At 34.5% G+C, this 14,255-nt stretch overlaps 1 protein-coding gene across 2 annotated transcripts in view; it reads right to left on the bottom strand.

Moving 5' to 3' along the window:
* Positions 1-14,255, bottom strand: part of LOC113229220 (suppressor of lurcher protein 1) — a 695,358-nt gene that overhangs the window by 54,374 nt on the left and 626,729 nt on the right. The window lies entirely within an intron of this gene.

Here is a 14,255-nt window from a genome sequence, read left to right as displayed (position 1 = left end):
TCTACTCGCGGTCTTCGCCATGGTTTCAGATAACTGACAGCAAAAAGAAATCGAGATAAAGCTCAGAAGCAATCCTTGATATTTCTTGATCATTGCTTTACACTTTTTTATTTCTGCAGCATCAATTTGAGCTACCAATTTCAACAAAACAATTTTAATAGACAAATTTTGAATTTTATAAAAAAAAATTCACGATCTTTTGTTTCACCATATTGGCCAACTTTAGACTGAAAACTTAGGTAAATTTAATAGTTTGTTAGCAGTTTTAGAAAAATGAGGTCAATGTAAAAAGTCACTTGTTAAAAGAACTGTGTCGATTAGGGGGTAAGGTCGAGTGTACTCGACACACGAGAGTCGACTGAACCAGAATTCCCTACGTTGCAGCGCTACCTCGTCGGGAGAGGAATGGACCGCTGCGCAGTACCGACTGTGTTGAATGTATGTTTGAAGCGTTTTTGTTTTAAAAACGTTGGTACACAGACTTTGACATAACCTTGTAACAGGTCTAGTTTAATATAATTCACCTGGAGATAAAACGGCTGCTGCAAGATGTAATTCCGTCTTGTTTCATTTTGTTATTATCATAATGCGTGTTTTTCTCTTATTCCGTTATCGTGATGTTCTGTTCCTTTATTCCTTGTAAATGCCTAAACGTTAATGATCAAGTTTTTGTGGAGTGTTCAGAGTAAAATAATCATCATTTAGTTCTCCGTTTGGTACGATATATACTTAAAAGAAAAAAGAAAATTCGAGCGTATTTTGTGTACGACCTGATTCGAGGAGGACTTCACAAAATTATGCCGGCTTTTTTTTCGTAAGCTGCATGCTAGATGCCGTGTGATTCCTCCTCGTATAGAGTAAAGCCTAAAAAATGACCCGCCTTCCGGGTGTTTGAATTATTCACGCCTATCTGCAAAGCAGGATGTTGCGAGAATTATTTGAATTTTTATGAACAAGTATCGAAATAAGTTATTTTAAAATTATATAGCACATTGGCAAAGTGAGCAATGAGGTGGTATTGTACTTCATTACATATGTAGTTTATGAAATGATAGAAGCAATAATATAAAGTAGCTGTGTCATATTTATGTACTCTGACGTGTTTTTATAGAGAAATTTTGATACGTAGCAATTCATAAAATCTATGTACAGGTATCGGAAATAATAAACGTAGTGCAAGGAAGCCCTCTGGCCAGATGCAGTGATGATCTACAAAAAGCTGCTGCCAACAGATGGATGCAACAAGCTGAGGACCAGGCGACATGGCGCACTTTGGGCGCATTGGCACATTGGGCGCCTATGTCCAGCAGTGGACTGCGCGAGGCTGACGATGATGATATAACATTAATGAATTTCCGATTATTTCATATAGGAAATAATCGAAAATTCATTAATGGCATTTGATTTATCTCTATAAATGTGATTAGTCCCAGATTTTTTCTTGAAATGTTAAAAATAAATAAAACGTGTTCTAGAAGTTTAAAAAAAATTGTCATAGCCCGTCTTTTGATCCAATCAAATGATTATCGTTGCAAAGCAATATGTTTTTAAAGAACTTGTGTTATACTCCACGAAAGAGAAATGCTTAAAAACTATTGCACATTTTTACAAAAGCGAGCGCGCTAACTTTAAAGACCTCGTGCTCTCACAATTTATTTTGTTTCATAAAACTTTTCATCAAAAAGGATCTTTTGCACTTATAACGGCGCCTTACTCGATGTTCTTTTCATTTGTTATTAACAGTTTATGTTAAAGATGAAATGGAAAGACATATTACTTATCTGTATAATAACGGATTTAATGAAATGCTAATAAGTAATAAAACTATTTTTTTCGAATCAATCAGTTGTGTCTAATATGGATGACTTTACCGTCTCAGTCAGCCGTAATGTTGGGTAATTTCCCGAAAAATAGAATTTCGAAAGCTCATATCATGTTCACGTTTAGAAATATCTTTTGAAGTTTTATTTAGCGAGATTTAAAATGATTTCACAACAGCGAAAAAAGAGGTCCCAGGTTCGATTCCCGGGCCGGGAGAAATATTTGTATGGCTTACATTTATTTGTCTCGTGAGTTTGGGTGTAATTTGTAATTGTCTATTTGTGTGTCCATGGCACCCGCGACACAGGGTTTCCCTAGTGCGGGGCTATGTCGAGTGTGTGTGGAAAATTAAAGGAAAAATATCCGAAAAAAAAACATTTTTTTCTGAATAATATGTTTTTTCAAAATGGACATTTTTCCATGACCCAACACTAGTCAGATGTAACACATGTATAGGGCCCGAAACGTTTGTTTATTTCAAAACACAATGCACAATGAACGCGATTTAGATCCGAAAAAATAGTTTCATTTCCAATGCTAATGGTTTCTACCACGGAAGAAAAATTTATGTAGTCTGTGGTTTCCATATAAAATATTTTGGCATTAATGATATTAAGCGAGCATACTCTAATTTAATGTGTCTTTTATAACCATCCCTTAGACTTTTAGGAAGCCTGAGTTTTGCAATGAAGCTTGTAAGCTTCATTGCAAAACACAGTTATAATAATAAGTTAATAAGTTTCATTTTCTATTCCTACAGCTGTTGATACAGTAAACAATAGAAAAATTTATTCATATCACGTTTGCCTCATTATTTACTTAGATTTGAAATATTTTTCCCTATCATCTACATAATGTTAACGTTCCTCGACTAATATAATACTGAAGAAAATCCTAATCCAGGATAAGTTTTGATTAAAATATAAGCCATGTCACAAAAAACTTTTAAGTAATCACTTTAAGGCTTACACAACAAACTTCTTTGTGTATTAGACAGTAGTGATGTAACAGACATCGGCTTCTGCTTTTGAAGTTCCGCACGTTTTTTCACATCTGTTTCCGTTTCAAGTTCACAATGTTCGCGACAGACGAGGTGCGCGCGAGAATTTCTTGGCGGTGGGACGCGTTTGTTAGCAGTTTTGTGTTAAGTGCAACTACGAACACCTTTTTCGTTAACACCTGTATTTGTGCTTAAATAGTATTTATACTTCTTCATCCACATCCACTTCCGTTTCAGCGAAGATTTACTTTTGACATCTGTTTCCGTTATTCACTTCCGTTGTAACGCTATTAGACAGTAAGGCCCACAATAAGGCGGGGAACGCATTACCACGCTGCTTAGAGAAAATATCAAAACACAATTGGATACTGAAACACAGCTCTTCATCTGCTCTGTATTTAGATAATGGGCCTAAAAGACAACCAAATCTTTAGCATAGTCAATAGGAATAGAATTATCTTGAACGCATTTACATTACATACAGATACGATAGTGGGTTATGCATAGATCAGAAATGTCTACATGCCACAATCCTGGCATCATATGTATCTTATCCAACTGACAGATTTCACTGATTGGATGCTTAGAATTGTGAGCAACACACGATGTACTCTGGTATCGTTCTACATCATGACCGCGTAGACGCGTGGGAAGGGAATTTCAGGTTTTCTTTCCAACGATCACGGCTTTAAAGACTATTTTAGAATACACGAATGGTGTCAATCCTCTTTCAACATCGGTAGGAAAATAAAAAATCGTACCGTGTTTGTAGAAATGTCTAACCTATTCTTCTATTATTTATTCTAATCCACTTACTTGTATTTATTTCGACACTGGAAAGGCAAAACGTCTAACGTGCATTTGGAAAATGTTACAGGAGAACGATTTAGAATATTTTTTGTTTTAAGAAAAAAAAAAATCGTAACTAATTTTATTTGTTATATGGAAAAACTGAAACTTTCTTTCTTTCTACTTTTCATTTTTCAAATGAATGTAGGACGTTTTACTTTCAGCGTCGATTTAATTATTAATTGCTGAATGTAAATACACTTCTATAATAACTTTGTGTTTGGAACTAAATAGAAATCAAACAGAGCACAAACAAAACGCTAACCGAACTCACAAGTAAACTTGAAGCTTTCAAACAGTTCCGTTGGAAACATTTCAACGTTCGCAAACCTAGACATTTTGCTCAGGTTAGTTTCCTTTGAATGAAAATAGTATTGTATCTTGTTAAAGGCAAGTGTTTCTCTTAGTGGTACAATATACGAACATAATATATATTATAGATATAACTGGACATAGTTAAGCACATTTTCTGTGTACCGTTTAGGTTCTCGGGTTTATCTCAGAGAAAAATTTAAGGAGACTGGTATCATGACTGTGGCATCGCAGTACAATTATTCAAATATTTTGTATGCCCGTAAAAATGTACATTATTTCATTAAGAAAGAAGATATTCATAATATTAACCTTAGAACTAAGTCCAAACTCATGGTACCACGGTTTCGTTGAACAAAGGTAAACGATTCTTTTATGGGGAACTGTATACGTTTTTACAATTAGATTCCGGAGAATATATTAAGATTATCATTTCCTAAGTTTAAAACTTACATTAAAAGTATTTTAATTGAAAAGTCATATTACAAAATTGAAGAGTATGTTTTAGATAAAGAAGTATGGAAAGACAATAAGAGTCTAGATTCCACACAATTATGATTCAAAGTGTATTCCATAGCATTTAAGTTTATTTCAAAATAGCAATCCCTAGAGTTTCTTGCTCGTTCTTCTCAGGGAAGTTAGCGTAGTGAACGAGCAGTAGCTTAAAAATAACGGTTTCAAGTGTAAAAATTTTACATATGGAATAAATGATTACGACTTTTTTGATAGATTTTGACTTCAATCTTTATCTCCGATTTCCATCGTTTTTTTATATACCCAGCAAAGGGACGAACAAGGCGTGTCTGGGGGTAAGCGACACGCCTGTCAACAAACATTTGCTGTACCAATCAGAACTTTAAATCGCAAAGATGGGCACTGGCACTGCGCCCATCACCTAGGGACATACATAAGTTGACAAGTCCCATGTGCCTGTAATTTCACCATCACCCTTACCCTGCAAAATCGGAAAGTTTTAGATCATTCGAGCACAGTTGCGTCCAATTATAACAAGAAGACTGTAATATCTTATTAATTAAAGTTTATAATTATAACTAATTGTTAGCATTATCGGATTTTGTACTGTATTGTATTTTCTGCGTCTAAGACCTTTGTCTTAAAAGACGTCTAAGACCTTTGTCTTAGCTGCCCCTTGAATTTCCAACCTGTATTCTTCCATGGGCGCCTATTGCAAACTAAGTAAACTAGCTCAGAGATAAAGCCATCGTAAGACAATACGAACCGATTCTGTCAGCGATTTCAATTATTTAATCCATGCTTGGGGCATGACCTGAATACCTAGTAGTCGTTAGAGTTGCAAAGCCAATTGGCAATATGTCGACATTGTAAAACAGATGATCTGATTATTATTGATACAAAGATCGAACAACACAGAAAAAAATCCTTCGATCTGACTGTATTAGAACCAGCGTCTGTTGCCACACCTAGGCCACCGCTTTTTGTCACCTGATATCACTCGAATTTCTCTATGTGCTTGTTGTGAATAATTTTATTGGGTTTAAATAGCGTTTTTGTCTGCGCCATCTGTGAGAGAGATGCTTGTGAAAGTTTCTTAATTTTCATTGATTATCATAATGTTTTCACTATTATGATATTCATATATATTTTGGTAGAAATACTCCACTGCTTTAGTTTTAGCATTATTGGCTTGCATACCCGTTTTCATTGTGTCGCCATCTCTGAGGTGCTGGGTTCGATCCCCGACCGGGTCAAAATAAAAAACTAATTTTGAATATTGTCTCGGGTCTGAATGTTTGTGGTATCATTGTTGTTTCCGGTTTCTAAGTGTTTTAGTCATTTACTTTGGGATCAGAGCAATGGGCGTGATGTTGTCTAATATTTAAAGTTTGTCATTATTATTTATAACATTCCTTCGATTTGACTGAACGCGAACCAGCGGCTGTTGCCACACTGGGGCCATAGATGATCACACATATTTATGCAATGCGACTAACAAATCGTGCGTCTGATGGTAAGCGACTCGAATATCCATGACAGTTGCAGACCCACTCAGAGCTTTAAATCGCAAAGATCTGAGGGGTAAAGCCACTGCGTCGCTCACCCTGAAACATAAGTGGACAAGTCCCATGTGCCTGTAATTTCAACAGCACACTTACCGTTAAACCGGAATGCAGTTGCCGTCTACTAATTAAAACGAAGCTAAGTGACAAATGGTCAAATATCCGTTTTAAATAGCAAAAAATAGAGCACAAAATTCCCTTTTAAAAACAGTTAAAATTAGTTAACGTAATCGACTTATCGGAACTTACCCTAACGATGCATAGCTGAAATATCATTAAATATTTCAATATTCAATATTCAAAACTGGGTTATGGTTTTTTTATGATATCTCAAAAAAATATTTTGTCACTTTGCTGTGTTTTAGCGGACGGCAGTTCAAATTACTGCTTGACAGCAGACATAGGTAAGGTGGTAGCACTTCTCTGGATGATCTCTTTCACCAAGTGAATCATATTCATAGCTTCTTAGGTCTAAACTAAACATATTTCACTAAACATCAAGAAAGTTGCCCACCACGGTATATCGATATTAAGTATAACAACTCTACAAAGCATTATAGCAATACACGAATCCTAAATTCACAGTTTCCGATTTCATATGATGATTATTCGATACCCATTAATGGTTATGCCGAACTGATTTTAGAGTATTAACCAATACTTTCATGCTCGTATATCCACATTGATTAGTTTCTGGTTTGTGTTCCTAGTATTAATTTTGTACAAAAAATACTACTGCATCATCAAACCCTAAGCAAATCGAATATGAAGTGACAATAGGTACTATACTATATCTATGAATTCTAAATAATACATAAATATCAGACAACATCAGACAAATCGGAAACAACGACTGTACCACAAACACCCAGACCCGAGGCAATATAGAAGAGTTAGTTTGTATAGAATGTATATTTACTGTAATTGTAACGTTTCTTTGTATTGTGTTGTGGAGATAAATAAAGATATTATTATTATTATTTTCGTATTTATTTTAAACTCTCGCCTCTCCCAAGGCCTAAAAAATTAATTTTGAATTTTTAAATGGGAGAGGCGGTATTTCCCGGCAATGGCACAGTCGGCCGGGGTCAGGGACTTTTTTTTTTTTTTATTATTATTATTATTATTATTATTATTATTATTATTATTATCATATTTATTTTAAAGATATTATTATTATTATTATTATTATTATTGTATTTATTTTAAACTCTCGCCTCTCCCAAGGCCTAAAAGATTAATTTTGAATTTTTTTATTTTTTTATTTTTTTATTATTATTATTATTATAGTTTTTCTACACTAATCTGGCGATCGAAACTGGGACCTCAGAGATGGCGACAATGAAAACCAGTGTGCAAGCCACTCGACTACGAAATGGTCGAATTGGAAACTAACGAATAAATATTTTTAGTGTAGCAATTGATTTTCTTAATAAGTTATAAGGGCACTTTTATCAATCACTGAATTAAGGAATTTCCTGCACGCTGTGTACCAAAGCAACGAAATTCACTCTGGGTCACTACCTCGAACACCCAGACCAGAACCAATTTAGAAAAGTTCTTTTTCCAAATTGGGTCTACCCGGAATAGAATCCGGGATTCCTTTATCCAGCGCCCACATTGCAAACCGTTAAAAAAGATGGTACTAAGCCTAAAACTTCCGACACCAAAATGGTTGCCACTTCAAGCTCGATATTCTATAAAGCGTTGTTTGAGTTGATTACTACATAATATAACTGTCAATCTTATATATTATGACTATTTTTTACGTATGTTTCGCGATAATTTGTGAACCGTACTCGAAAATCTAAAATTCTAAAATAATATGTGAATTTTGACAATTCTTTTTTATTGGATAAAGGGTACCTCAGTATTGGTTCCATTTAAATTGGAAGAAAATATTCCACCTATAAAGGTGGCAAACTAGGGGATGAATCCGGTTTCGGCACTTTCCGGTAACCGATTTCAATAAAACTCGGCAAATAGATGTAATTCCACGAACTTTTGAGTTCGGTTTTTTAGTACTCTGTACTGAGATTATATTTCTACCCAAGAAGTAATGTAGAAAATATGGTTTATGAGGTTAGGGATAGTTCAATGTTTAGTATTATTGATATGTTAATATTTCCATATATATTCGAAATAGATGAAGCAGGCGTCAAATCTACACCAAAATGTCTATACAAAATTGTTCGGAAAACAAGATAAAAGTTTGTGTAGTCTCGTGAGTTTTGTTTTTTTACACCATGTTGTGCCTGTTGATCTAATTTTCGGTAATAGCTTTGTATCATCAATTATTCTTGATGAGTTGTATTGTGTTAATGCACGAGAAGGCATTGTAGCAGAAAAAAGCACCGCCGTGGTCGCTGTTTTCATTTTTAAAATTAATAAAATTATTGTAACAAAATCTTTGGGAAAGCTAATAGCTACATTCCTGATGACAATGTTCAAACAACAGCATATTCATCTCGCATTTTAGATCTGCCTTGTCATATATGACTAACAGTTGAATGAATTAAGTATCAGTATACCTAAAGATATGGAAATAAGGCGGCCTTACACGGTCTTTGATTTTATAGATTACCTCGCACGGCTTACGACCACCGGCAGCCAAACAATAGCCCCGCCCATTTTTCGTTATGTATTGATCTCTGCAAAGTTTACACTTTTACAATTAATTGATATATGTTATAGGCAACAATCCGTGCCGAGACTGGTGCTTGAAGTAGGTTGATCGTGTATTTCAGGTCTCCTGCAGGCCGATTTAATTCAAATCGGAATGGAACCGATCGGGTAGTCTCGAAATCAGATTTTCTCTCTCTCTCTCTCTCTGTGTGTGTGTGTGTGTGTGTGTGTATGATATACGAGAAGCTTTTACATTAAGTCTTCCATTCGTTTTATGCAAGTAGTTGCGGAGTTTTAAAGAATACATTTCTTCTAGTATAACATGAACATTGAAGTCCAAAGTTATAAGGCATACACTTTTAGAGATGTTGTTGGGTATCGTAATATGAATGCGATTCAGACAGGAGAAAAAAAAAAATAGTAAAAATATATTTATTTTGCTTTCTCATACTAAATCAATGAAATGCTTCTGCTGTCAAATTTTATTCTGTTACTGATATTACCCATTTAAAAGTTTGTAGTCAACTATTTAGCACTCAGTATGTTATAGCTTTTCATTAGCCATAAAACAAGTGAATATCGGTATCATAAAGGCAATCACCAACAAAGTTGCAATTGAATTTTCAACTCAACACTGGAAGCAGTCGAATGCAGCGTAGATATCTGAAAATGTTACACGGTTTAAGCAGATAACATTTTCAAGCTGTCTAAAGTTTACAACTGGTGCGCTGCAACAACTGTATTTTCAAACTTTAATTGTTAAAGAAGTTATTCTTTGTTGTGAAACGGTCAATTTTGAATAGGTTGTTGATTAATGATTACTTTGCTTGTGCAAGGTACAATTAGATTTGATATAAAACTTTAGTACCTTATTAAATTGAAACAACGGTAACAGTTATATTAAGTGCAAAAATATATAATAATTTTCTACAGATTTGGTTAGTAAAATGATAATTGGCTTGAAAATTTAAATAACAAACGTTTACTTGTGCGAAAAGAGAATTCCAACTGAGTATGGTAACAAATCATGATAATAAACAACAGACAAAAACGACACGCTCCTGGAGGCTTAGCTCATGCTAATTTGAAAATAAACAAAAGTCGCGGAAGAAAAGAAAATATGGCGGTACTGTGGCGTGTGTAGTGGGTTCGAGCGTGTGCTACAGAGATAACTCACGTGACGTGATTTCCCACCCCTTACAAATCTTTCGTCTTTATACTGATTCTAAACCTACTGGTTTAATTTTTCCTATTATATTATTTTATACGAATTGTTTAGGCGTTTCATTCGAGTCCGAAATTATTAAGACATTTATTTTCTTTGATAATATTATTGGCTGCGCCGTTATGTATCATTTCAGTACCCTCTACATTTATTTATTATATTTATTAATTAATAACATTTATTTTAAGTAGTTTTCTCATCGCACACAAACCGCAACTTAAACTTATATAACATGATATTCTGGCAACACTATCCTCACCTGCTCCCCTACATCAAAACTGTCGTCTGAGTTCAAAAACTTGACAACAAGTGTACGCGTGTCATTTCAAAATAAATTATAAAAGGCTTATTCAATAATATTAAATAAGTGATTAAAAAAGTGTTTGTGTGGCAGCCAAAGCAATGTTTATTAATAATAAAATAAAAAGCAGCGCGAATGTAGTAAAAACGACTTGGAATATTATAAATAGCGAAACTGGAAGGGTCAAACCTCGTAACTTAGATTTTCAACTAAGATTTAATGACAAAATTGTAAACACAGACGCAGAAGTTGCTAAAATATTTGAAAATTTTTTTACCAACATTCCAATTTTGACTACTAATTCGTTAAATTCATCTCCCACGGCCGCTGAATCCTTACTAAAAGAAAATAATGCAGTTAGTATCACTAATTTAAGGTTCCGTCATGTATTTCCAAACGATATTGTTAAGGCCTTTAAGTCTATAAATATAAAAAATACTGCTGATCTTGATGGTCTTTCAGTCAGAGTAATTAGTTCTATAGTTGATTGTATTGCGCCTTACTTAGCCTGTGTCTTTAATAAATGTGTTGATGATGGTGTCTTTCCTGACCTCATGAAGCAAAGTAAAGTTATTCCACTTTTCAAATCTGGTAGTATTTCTGACCCCACCAATTTCAGACCTATATCAATACTACCAACTCTCAGTAAAATATTTGAAAAAATTATTCTAAATCAGATGTGTGCACATTTTTATAGTAATAATTTAATGTCTCCTAAACAATTTGGTTTCACTCGGGGTCGCTCTACAACCGACGCTGGTGTAGAGTTGATTAATCATATATTTGATGCATGGGAAGTCTCACATGATGCTATTGGTGTATTCTGTGACCTTTCCAAGGCTTTTGATTGTGTGCACCATGATACACTGGTCAGGAAACTTCGCCATTATGGTGTGGCGGGACGTGATCTCGACCTTCTTAAATCGTATTTGCGTGGTAGGGTACAGAGGGTCGATGTTAACGGTACGAGATCGTCAGGGTCTGTAATTAGCATGGGTGTCCCTCAAGGTTCAATTCTAGGCCCATTTTTTGTTTTTAGTTTATATTAATGATTTACCTAGCCTTATGGAGGGTATAAAACATGAGATAGTATTGTTTGCTGATGATACTTCCTTATTATTTAAAGTTAAAAGGCACCAATGTTCCTATGACGATGTGAACAATGCTATATCTAAAGTAGTTGATTGGTTTGCTGTTAATAACCTACTTCTTAATGAGAAAAAAACAAATTGTGTGAAATTTACATTACCCAATGTTAGAGAGACGGTTACAAACATTGTAGTTAGAAACGAAAAATTGAATCTTGTGGATACAGTTGTATTTCTAGGTATAACGTTAGATGCTAAATTGCAATGGGGTCCCCATATAAGTAAGTTGTCAAAACGGCTCAGCTCTGCAGTGTACGCGATTAAAAAAATAAGGAAACTTTCAGACGTCGAAACCGCTAGATTGGTTTACTTCAGCTACTTTCACAGTCTAATGACATACGGCATTTTGCTTTGGGGTAATGCCGCCGATATCAATAGAATCTTTGTCCTGCAGAAACGTGCAGTTAGGGCAATTTACAATCTGGGCCCCAAAGTATCTTTGAGAGATAAGTTTAAGGAAATTAACATTCTTACACTAGCCTCACAATACATTTATGAAAATATAATTTATGTTAAAAGGAATAGTAATTTCTTTATGAAAAATAGTGACAGACATAACATTAATACGAGGAATAAAAATAAACTAGCTTTTCTTGATAGTCGTCTTCACAAAGTCAAACAATCATTTAAGGGGCAATGTATACGCTTCTATAACAAGATTCCGGTTGATATACAAAATTTGCCTTTCACGAGGTTTAAAACTATAGTGAAACAAAAACTTTATACTAAAGGTTATTATACAACTTCTGCGTACTTGGATGACAAAAATCCGTGGTAGTAACCCGTTTAGCTCATGGAGGTAGTCTCAATCTGATGTTTCAAATAAAAAAATATTGTAAATGTTATTTACAAAGAGCAACCCCTAGAGTTTCTTGCTCATTCTTCTCAGGGGAATCTGCCTTACGAATGAGCGGTAGAGTTTAACCATTGTGACGATTTCAAGTGTAATAATGCTTACCTATGAAATAAAGATTATTTTGATTTTGATTTTGATTTTAAAATCCGTTTAAATTTATACATATTCACAACTAAAAAGTGTATATATTGTAGTGAGACATAAGAAAACCTTGGACATTATGTTAAACTCAATTGCTGGAAGTGCAGGTACGAGGTAAGTTCTGGCCCCTCTAATTATCATGATAAAAATAATTATCTGATCACTATCCCATAATTATTCATACTGAGTCATAGTTTCGTCTCTTTAATATTTGAATAAAAATGCCAAACAGTCAAAACTATATAGACACGAAGAAAAATCTTTGGCAAAACGATTTTGTATGTGACTTTTTTTAGCTTGACATTTGACACGTTTGGATACGTCTCTGATGCACGACATCTAGCTAGTAGCTAGATGTTAGCTAGCAGTAGCATTTTGTTGTTCCAATAAATTTTATAAATATCGAGATAATTTAGTAGCAGTAGAGATCCTTGTGAAAAAGTTCGTCCAAGGAAGTACTGCCACATTGCCATCATTGACCTCAGCGAAGGCGACACCGATGTGCAAGCTACTTGACCACAGAGGCCTTCAACATACCCAATGTTAAGCGACGATGGTCTAAAAAATGTCTATTCAAACTAGCTCAATATAAAACCGTAGTAACCTCTTTAATCGTAACTGTGATGATAAATAGCAGATACACATACAAATATCACCACATTTTCACAAATGTTGCCTACGAACTGTAAAGGTTTCCTTAAATAAACATTGTTAGCAAACACCTTTACTTAGTACGTACGTTTTATTAGTGGTTGTTGATATTATACGTTTAAAGACAGGCTGCTTTAATAATATAGTATAGTTAAAACCACAAGGTACGATTGTGTAGCGAAAATAATGTAATTGGTGTCGGCTGACCGATAGACTCCCTGTGTAATTATACAATTAAGGCTGAAGCAACGAAATAGTAAAGATCTAAATGAATTTCATTTAGCCCAAACGCACGAATGGTTCAATCTACTTATATTTTTTTTAACCCGTCACGCGTCCTAAAGCCTGAAAGTGTATTTTTTAACTAAAAAAACACAAATTATAATTTTTTATATATATTTTTTTAATGGATACAAACACAGTTGCGCATTAGAGACACCGTGTGGCTCTAGGATACGTGACAGGTTTGATAATATTGACAGATTGATATTATACTGCGATACTAAAAATGCGGTTTTTCAATTCGTGGCAGGACACGTACGACTGTAGTCTAGCGTGATTCACTGTTACACATGACTACAAAACTACCTAGGGTATAAGAGATAAAAATTGCAAAGTAAAATTTGAGTCTATTATTATGTAGTATTAATTGGTTTATTAATTGGACTCAGTGCAGAATTATTGTATAAAAATTTTACTGCCGATTCTGGACCACAAGTTCAAAATACGATTGGGTTCTACGGGCCCATTTCCATTCATTATCAACCTTACGTCCACGAAAATAGAGTCCAATGTATATAGACTTCCAATCTACTTACATAGTAAGTTTCGTCTGTTGCCACGATCAGCAAGTAATTTAATAAATATTAATTTGATTACAAGTTTACTGCCCGAAAATAAAATTAGAAGTTTGGTAGGCAACTTATTGTCCTTTTCTCATGAATAATGCGATGTGAAAATAATTTTGTTAACGCTACAAAGGGAGGACTACACTGGTAAATATCTGGATAAAGTAACGTTATAAAATCGAATTGTTTGGTTGTCAGATTTGTAGGTATTATAATGTTTGAAAGAAACTAATCACATTGTATAATAAGACAAATATGGTAAGAGACCCCCTGCACTAGCGCCTTTTGAGCGCCAGTGTCGTGCCGACGCACTGAGGCCACTGGAAGCCACAACGTAGATATTAGCGATGGGCGTTATTTAGCGTGGATAGTTTTAAAACTGTCTATTTGGCTTCACAACTATCACTCGTTTTCTAACCCAGCAAAACTATCTATTTTT

Source organism: Hyposmocoma kahamanoa, unplaced genomic scaffold (genome assembly GCF_003589595.1).
Source record: "Hyposmocoma kahamanoa isolate Upper Pololo Valley unplaced genomic scaffold, ASM358959v1 296, whole genome shotgun sequence".
NCBI lineage: Eukaryota > Metazoa > Arthropoda > Insecta > Lepidoptera > Cosmopterigidae > Hyposmocoma > Hyposmocoma kahamanoa.
The sequence above is the reverse complement of the archived record's forward strand: the minus strand, read 5'-3'. Positions and strand labels throughout refer to the sequence as shown.